Consider the following 9,521-nt stretch of genomic DNA (forward strand, 5'->3'; position numbering starts at 1 on the left):
TCACCAGAGCCAGGCTAGAGGCAACCCCAGCGGGGTGCTTGTGGCTTCTGCTCTGAGGACAGCCCTCTGGGTGTGTGTGGCCCCTGCCCCTTTGTGCCCCCATTCTGGGCAGCGCGGGACTCCACACTCATGCCCTGTTGGGTCTTTCTCCCACCCAGGGAACACCCCTTTAGCCGCTCCTCAGCCCCAGCCAGGGTGACGGCGCACCCTCAGCTCTGCGCAAGCTGGCCACCCTTCCGCCCCGGCGAGGCCCAGCCCCTCCGCCCTCCGCACTGCTGCCCCCCGCCCCAGAGCATGATTGAGAAGGCCCCTTTCCTTGGCCACCTTTGAGACTCGAAGGGAGACAACAGGGCCCAAGCCCAGGCGGGGGAGAGCGACGAGAGCAGACCCGCTGCCTCCCTTGCTGGCCCACCCACTGGTTCCCTTGCGTGGTGCGCGGCTTTCTCCCCCCAGCTTCCTCCACCCCATGCACAACCCCACAGAGTCCCAGCAGCTTCCTCCTCCGCCCCAGGTACCCCGCTCCAGGCTCAGCGTGACGCAGCCCAGCCAGCATGCCTGCGGCCCTTTCTCCATTCACAGTTCAGGGCCCTCAGGATCCAGAGTCCTGGGGACGTCTCAACAGCTCAAGTCCCTCGATGACATGTCCCCCCCCCACCTTAGCTCCCTGCTTAGGGCCTTGCCATCCCCAGGGTCCCACCACCTTGGCAGGGCAGGCTCTTTGCCATCTGTGAGTCGCTCCCTCGGGACCCCAGCACACTTGCTGCTGTTCTGCCCACCGAGCACGATTGGGCCCTACTCCATGCCAGGCGCTGAGCCCAGCAGATGAAGTGCTGGCCTCGGGAGGAGGCGGCCCTGTCGTGGGGGGCGGTTCTTTGGTGATAAGAACGTCCTGTAGGGGAAAGCAGTGTGCTGGCTGCTCAGGGGCCTGTGAGCAGGTGGGCCAGAGCCAGCCTTCCAGAAGAACTGGCAGTTCCAGTCCAGGGCTGCACCAGATTATTGCTGCAGAGTCGGGGACCCCAGCCCCAACACTGGCTGCAGTTTGGCCTCCGGCCAGCAGGCGGAGCCATGGTCACGTCTTTCAACGTTCATCAGCCACCCTTGTTCCTTTACCACCTGGGCAACGGCTCAAAACCACCCACCTCCATTGTCCCCCCCAATCCAGCCTGGGGACGTCTGTACTTGGGGGCAAGGTTCAGCCCTGCCCATCTAGGGGTGGGGCGAGAGGGCATCCCCAGGCCAGGCAGAGATGGCGTTCCTCCTTTGTCCCTCAAGCCCTTAGCACGGGGGCGGTGTGGGCAAGCAAAGCTTGCTTGCTTAGGCCTTGGGGTGTGCGGCCAGGAGGCAGAAGGGACTGGTTCAGTCAAAGGCAAGAGATGGAGGGAGATGGAGAGGTTGCTGGGAGGGGTTCAGTGTGAGAACATTTTGGGTGCAGGGCTCAGCAGGTGCTCAGGTGCCCAGGGCTCTGCGGGAGGGTGCGGCCCGGGCCTGTCTCAGTGCCACCCCCGGAGGTGTCGTCGCCAGCGAGGGCTGTCGTGGGTCTGGTGAAGTGCTGAGCCTGGGTTGGTTGACAAACTCACGGAGTGCCAGTCAGGTGGCAGACACAGGGCGGGAAGAGAGGGGCAGCCTGGGGCATCACGAGAGGAAGGTGTCTCTCGTCTGGCCCACAGGGGCTGGTCACGCACGCTGGGTGGGCAGGAGTTCTGGGGAAACAGCCTGTGTGGCCACGTGCAGGGTGTGGTGCGCTTGGAGTCCTGGGAGCTGTAGGAGCCAGTGGGGGGTGTGGGGCTGGGGAGTGAAGGGGAGGGGGGCCCTGGGTGGATCGTGTGCTTTTGGGTGGACTGGGGAAACATTTTCAAAGGGAGGTCCTGTGGGGGCGCGCTTGCTTTTGGACTTTGTGAGTGTGAGGGCCCTGAGGGAAGCAGGCCCTCTCCCTGCGAGCACGGGCATGGGAGGGTGTGGGTCTGCCGATGGCTTTGCCACCACCAGCCCTGCTCTGACCTTCCACTCCCCACTGTTGTTGTCACCACTTGGCCTGTGGGAAACTGAGGCACAGAGTGGCCAGGTAACTGGGCCAAGGGGGCACAGTCCCGTGCTCCACCTTCCCACCTGCCTCATGCAAGTGAACAGGGCTTGCCCGTGAGGTGAAGATTGTTGGGGGCTGGGGAGGGCCCCCAATACTCTTCTCTTTTCAAGTGTCAACTGTCAGTGTGACAACGAGCAAGAATGGCCGGCTCCGGAGCCCTGTCCCAGGTTTGAGTTTGGGCCTCACAGGTGGTTTCATTGCCTCTGTCATCCTCTGTGCCCCAACTTTTTTACTGTTCCTGTAAAGCAGGGACCTGGGTGATCTTTCCACAGTGGCAGAGGGGGATCCTAGAGAGATGCCACCAGAGTTTAATGTGAAGGGGCACCAGGAAGTGGGGCAGGCCTGGTGGCCAGGGGCGAGGGGGGCAGGAAAGAGATGCGCCCTGTGGGAGGCCGCTGAAGCAGAAAGGTGGGGGTGGTGGCTGTGGGCTGATGGGGAGTTGTGAGGGCGTCAACCCAGGAGAGAAACAGGCCTTTGCTGGAGATGAGGGGGGTCAGTCAGGCCCCCTGCCAGGACTCATAGCTGAGTTCCTTCCTGCCAGCCACTCTGTGGGCACATCACAACTCCGTCTGCCACCCCCACGTCTCCACCCAGGCTGCAAGTGTGGGCGCTGGAGAAATAACAGCCTGCTTTGCTCGAATGAGCGTGGTTATAAGCAGTGGCCAGAGGTTGGCCTGGAAAGTGCATTCTCAAGAGGACACGGGGGAGACACCGGGGTGGGAGGCAGGTTTTCACTGTAAGAGACTTTTTCAATATTTGAGGCCCGTGCGCGCCCCTCTCCATCAACATAAAAGCCTCGCCTCTGGCCCTTTTCCTGAGCCCCCTCGGAACTTGATGGCTCCTTGCCCTGGGGAGCCAAGTGCTACCTTCCAGGCTGACCTGAGTAAAAGCCCAGTCGCTTTTTGTCACCTTGTGCTTCTTTCACTATGGCTTCCCGCCATTTTTGTTTTTTTTAATTAATTTATTTAAGATTTATTTATTTATTTATACAAGCACCGGGTACAGTCAGAAGCGCGGGAGGGTGAGAGAATCCACCAGAGACAGAGCGGGGAGCAGAGCAGGCAGAAGGACCGAAGGACACTGCTGAGGGGAGCAGCGGGCGGCAGGAGAGGTCTGCGCGCCATGTGGGACCCTCCTCCGGTGGCCGGGGAGCAGCCGGGGATCGAACCGGTGCCGCAGAGGCTGCGGGCAGCTTCGCAGCCCAGCGCTCAACCACTGCGCTACCAGGGGAGGCCCTTCCCGCCGTTTTGAGTCACGCATTGGGCGCAGGCGGGTCTGGGCTGTATCTCAGGTAAGTTGCATGAGAGGCAGTGACGCGCCCGGTGCTGCTCGCGCGCTCCGTCGCGCGCTCCGTCTCAGGCCAGTGCCACACGGGACTCCCTCCGATCGCCCCGCCTGGCCTGTCTTCCTCGGCCCTTTTCCTTGCAAACTTCACGTTGGTTTGCAGTTGGTGTGAGACGCTCGCGCCACAAACTCGCTCTTTCCGATGCACACCTCAGTGCTTTCTGTCCTGCTCAGTGGGCCCCTGCCCCGCGCCCTTTGCCTCGGGGACTTTCTCCTCTGACATCTCGCCTGTGGGCTGTGGGGCTGGGGGTCTGCTGCTCACGCGGCAGAGGCGCTGCAGGTCTCGCGCCGCTCCTGAGGGCCCCTCGGGCCAGGCATGTTCCGCTGCATGCTCAGGTCACCTCTCCTGCCTCTCTGTGCACCCTCAGGGGCCTCTGCACGCTTCTGCCTTCTTGCTGTGGCAGGGAGCGCTGCTGTGAGCTTCGCGCACGGCTTGGTGTGTGGATGTGTTTTCAGATGTCTTGAGTTTATCCCTAGAAGCGGGGTTTCTGGGTCCTGTGGCAACTCCCCGTTTACCTTTTGAAGAAAATGCCAAACTTCCCCCCCAGGTGACCACACCCCTTTGCGTCCCCACCAACAAAGCAGGAGGCTGCCGCCCGATCTTGCCGCCCCGCGAGCGCCAGTAGTCATGAGCAGCGTTGCCACCTCGTGGCTGAAGTGGCATCTCTCTGTGGTGTCCAATCACTCTGCCGTGATGTTCGGCGCCCTTTTGAGGGCTTATTGGTCACTCCTGCATATTCTTTGGAAAAATTTCTATTCAAAACTTTTGTCCACTTGCTAATTGGGCTATTTGTCTTTTTCTCATTGCGCTGTGAGAGTCCTTGGTATATTCTGGATACATTCCTTGTCAGGTATGTGATCCACAGTATTTTCTCTGGGCAGGAGCTGTCTTTTCACTTTTTCTTCATGGCATTCTTGGATGAGCAAGCTTGCAATATTGTTGAAGTCCAATTTATCTAACCTTCCTGAGGTTGCTTTGGCTTTTGGTGCTGTATCTAAGAGCAGCAGATGGAGCAGATGGAGAAACCATTGCTCCATCCGGGCCATACAGATTTACGATTATATTTTCTTCTGAGTGATTTAGCACTTACATTTAAGTTTTTGTCCATTTAGGCTTAATTTTTGTATAAGGTGTGAAATCAGGATCTAACTTCATTCTTTTCTTGTGGCTTCCAATATTATGTCCCAGGACCACCTGTGCAAAAGTCTGTTTCTTCCCCGTGCCGCTGTCCTGGCACCCTTGTCAAAAGTCATTGAACTGTAAACCTAAGTCTCCCGGCCTCTCGGTTCTGCTCCATTGATCTCTGTGTTACCGAGCACCGGGCTCCCTACCCAACATGCATAGCCCAGACTTTTAGGACACCAGGGCTTTGAGAAAAGAAAAAAACTTTGGTGTGAATTGCTTGGCAAGGAGACAGGGACGAAGTCAAATCTGCCTCTGCAGATCAGAAAGGGAATGAAGTCACCCGCTTTTGGTGGCCTGGAGTGGACAGCGAGGGAGTTACATCCTGCTGGCTGAGGGTGCAGACATGTGGACTTGGCTGCTGCTCGTTGGTGGGTTACAGGTGCTTCCCGCATGGACAAGGAGGAAGAAGTCTCCTTCAGATCAATGGGGTTGGGGGCCTCCTCACCTCTGGGATGCCCCCCCTTCTTTGTGTCTCTCTGCTCCAACCAGTCTTGCAGCTCAGCTTGAGTTCAGTCGGTAACAGACGTTGCTGTGTCTGTTAAAACAAATCTCAGAGAAAAGCTTGGATATGTTTTTGGCTTTTGTGCTTTAGGGTTGAAAAGCCCCGCCACACAGGCCTCGCTGTCCTGATCAGTGTGCCTTCGTGATATGTTTTGAAGTCAGAAAGGGGAGATCCTCCAACTTTGTTCTTTCCAAGATTGTTTTGGCTATTCTGTGTTCCGTGCATTTTCATGTGATGTACTGGTCAATTTCTGCAAATAAAATGCAGCTGGGACTTTGGTACAGATTGTTGAATCTGTAGATAAATTGGAGGGTCTTATGGACTGAATGTTTATGTCCCCCCTCCCCGCCCCGCCTCAATTCTCAATTCACAAGCTGTCCCTAAGTGACTGTATTTGGAAATGGGAAGTAATTAAGGTTAGATGAGACCTTAAGCATGGGGCCCTGGGCCGATAGGATGAGTGTCCTTATAAGAAGAGACGCTGGAGGGCTTGCTCGCTCACCCTCCTCTACACACACAATGAGGGAAGGCTCTCCAAGCTCCCACCAGAAACTGAGTTGGTCAGAGCTTTGACCTTGGACTTCTAGCTTCCAGAAGTGTGAGAAAATAAATTTCCTTTCTTTAAGTCACTCAGTATGGTATTTTGTTATGGCAGCCTAAGCAGACCAATGCAGGGAGAACTGCCATTTTTTTTTTTTAAGATTTATTTATTTTTATTTGTTTATTTATTTATTTATTTATACAAACACTGGGTACAGTTAGAAGCATGGGAGGGTGAGAGAATTCACCAGAGCCAGAGTGGGAACAGAGCAGGCAGACTGACGAAACACAATGCTGAGGGGAGCAGCGGGCGGCAGAAGAGGTCTGCAGCCATGTGGGACCCTCCTCCGGTTGCCGGGGAGCAGCCGGGGATCGAACTGGCACTGCAGAGGCTGCAGGCAGCTTTGCAACCCAGCGCTCAACCACTGTGCCACTGGGGAGGCCCAAGAACTGCCATTTTAAAACAATATTGTCCGCCAGTCTATGCACATGGGATATCATACAATTATTTAGGTTTTCTTTAATTTCTTTCAACAATCTTTTAATGTTTTCAGTATATACAACTTGCACTTCTAATTTCCCTTATAATTTTTTCTTTGACTTGTAGTCTTCAGTTTATTGTTCAATTTCCAAATATTTCTGAATTTCCTAGGTTTCTTTTATAATTTTAATTTAATTTTTAAGAATTTGAATTTAATTTTTAAAAATTCTTATTTTAATTTTTAAGAATTATTTTGTATCATTGCAATCCTTTTAGAGGTATTGAGACTTGTCTCATGGCCTAGGTTATGGTCTGTCCTGGAGAATGTTCCGTAAATATTTGAAAAGAGAGTATCCTGCAGTTGCTAAGTGGAGTGTTCTCTTGATTTAAGTTAGGTCAAATTTATTGATAGTGATGTTCGAGTTTTCTATATCCTTGCTGATTTTCTTTCTAGTTTTATCAATTATTAAAAGTGGAGGTGTTGAAATCTCCAAATCTGTCAAAGTTGAATAGTGCTTTCTTTTAATTCTGTCAATTTTGTCTTCACGTATTTTTGGTCACATTGTTAAATACAGATATGCTTATAGTTATTATATCTTCCTGCTGTATCCACCCTTTTTTCATTATGAAATGTCCTTTTTTTTCTAATAATGTATTTTTGTCCTAAAGTCTATTTTATCTGATGTTAATATAGCCACTCCAGCTCCCTTATCATTATTGTTTGGATGATGTGTATTTTTCTATCAATTTATATTCAATCTATTTGTGCCTTTGAATCTAAGGTTCATCTCTTATAAACGATATGTATTTAGTCAAATCTAGCTTTTTAGAATCCTTCGTATTTGATTGGGGTGGTTAGACCGTGAACATTTAATGCAGTGAATGATATGCTTGGATTTACATTTGCCATTTTGCTATTTGTTTTCTGTATATCTCCTGTCATTTTTCTTCTTTTCTTCTTCCTTGACCACCTCCGTTTGTGTTCAATATTTTTTAGTGTATCATTTAATACACTAAATCCTCTGTTGATTTCTTAACTGTGCATTTTTTTTATTGCAATCACATTACAATATGCATCTTAACTAATCACAATCTACTTCATACTAGTACTCACTGTTAATGTCAGGTATGTTTCATCTACATAGCCAACAATTTAGTATCTTAGCTTTTGCCTTCTATATATTTTTTGTCTTTTGAAGGAGTTTTGAGAGTAAATGAAGAAAAATATGCTGAGGGACTTTTATATGCCATTCCACTGGCTTTTGGCCTCCATTGTTTCTGATGAGAAGTTAACTGTTAATTTTATTGTGGATCCCTTATACCTTGGTAATTTCTCTTCTATTGCTTCCAAAATTGTCTATCTTTGACTTTCAACAGTTTCGCTGTGAAGTGTCTGTGGCTAGTTCTCTATGTGTACTTACTTGGGGTTCATCAAATTTCTGGGATAAGATTAATGTTTCTCATAAAATTTTGAGCATTTCTTCAAATATTTATTCTGCCCCTTCTCTCTCTCTTCTTCTTCAGTACCTCCATCACACACACACACACACACACACACACACACACACACACACACACACACTATTTATGTACACAAGAACTGGGGTGTAGGCCAGAAGTGCAGGGGGTGAGAAGATTCACCAGAGAGAGAGATCCAGCACACATATTTTAATGTGCTTGATGTTCTTCCACAGGACTCTGAGGCTCAATCATTTTTCTCTTTTTCAGATTAGAAAACTTATATTGATCTATCTTCAAGTTCACTAATAGTTTCTCTGACATCTTGAACCTGCTGTTGAATTCTGTGGAGAAATTTTTTTTTTCCCTGTGGAGAATTTTTAACTTCAGTTATTCTACTCTTCATCTCCATGATGCACATTTAGCTATTTTTTCCCCTAATATCTATCGCCTTATTGAGAATTTCTTATTTGTTTATTCATTGTTGTCGTATTTTCCTTCAACTCTTTAAACATAGCTCTTTTTTAGTACTTCGAATATATTTCTAATAGTTCCTTTGAACTCTTTTTAAAAAAAGATTTATTTTTATTTATTTATGCCTATAAGAGCTGGGTACTGGCCAGAGGTGCAGGAGTGAGAGGATCCACCAGAGACAGAGTGGGGAGCAGAACAGGCAGACTGGCGAAACACACTGCTGAGGGGAGCAGCGGGAGACAGGAGGGGTCTGCTGCGCCCTTTGGGCAGCTCCCTGGCCACCGCTGCCCGGATCGGATCGAACTCAGGCGATAGCTCCATAGCGCTGAGAATTTAACATCTGCACCACCAGGGAGGCCCTGCTTCGAACTCTTCAGCTGCTAATTCCCACATCTTGGAACGCTCAGAGACAGTTTTTAGAGATTGCTTTCCTGAGTGTGGGTTATTTTGTCTTTTCTTTGCTTGAACTTTTTGTTGTTGGAAATTAAACATTTTGGGTAAGTCCAGCATTTTGGGTTCTGATATTCCCTTTCCCTCATGTTTTTACTGTGATTTTTCTTTTTTTCTTGTGACTTGTTTATTTCTTTGTTGTATAACTTTTCTGGACCAAACCTGTGAAGTTATCACCCCTGTGGTGTGCAGTCACTCGTATTTCTGCTCAGTTTAAAAAATATTTTAGTTAAAAATTTTAAAGCTGGTTCCCTAGCGGCTGCCCCTGTGTCTTCCTACCTTCGTGCTTATCCGATCACTGCACAGAAACTGCTCAAGCATCTGGAGGAGTAAGACTTCTGTACTCTTCTGGTGGCCGTATGTCGTAGGGGAGTTCTTTCCATGTTCAGGCAATTTCCAGGTCTGCCCTCTGCTTTCTTCCCACTGGGCCGTTTGAATCCCCTCTATACATGTGTTAGCCTCAAGGGAGTCCAGAAGAGCGCAGCTTGGGGCTACGCCAAGAATGTGCTTGCCCCAACCACACTCATAACTTCAGCCTCTGAGAGCGAAGCTATTGGCCTCCCCTGCTGTCTTGACCCTTAGAAGCCACTTCCACGGGTGATTGCACTGATTACAGGCGTTGCCCGCCACTACCAGTTGAGTCTCTCTCACACCAAGGCAGAGAAGCTGCTTTTCTTCATTGTCCTGGCAGAAATTCCATGCCGGCCAAGTTGGAAGGGCTAGGAGCCACTGTAGGTCAGGGTGCCAGAGATTTCCATTACTTTTATGCCAATTCAGCTTCTTGGTTTATTCCATACCTTTGGTTGGTTTCCAGATCAAAAAGTTGTTTTTGTCAATTTCGTCCAGTTTTAGACTTGCTTTGTAGGGAGATTATCAATATCTTTACTTGGGTGTCGCTGGAAGTACTGCCTTTTTGATCTTTTTGCCTCATCCTAGCATTTAGTATCTCATATAATTATAGCTGGAAAAACCCTGTACTTAACTGGAGAATCTAGTCTATTTC

Source organism: Talpa occidentalis, unplaced genomic scaffold (genome assembly GCF_014898055.3).
Source record: "Talpa occidentalis isolate TD23 unplaced genomic scaffold, MPIMG_talOcc4v2.1 talOcc4.15, whole genome shotgun sequence".
Lineage (NCBI taxonomy): Eukaryota > Metazoa > Chordata > Mammalia > Eulipotyphla > Talpidae > Talpa > Talpa occidentalis.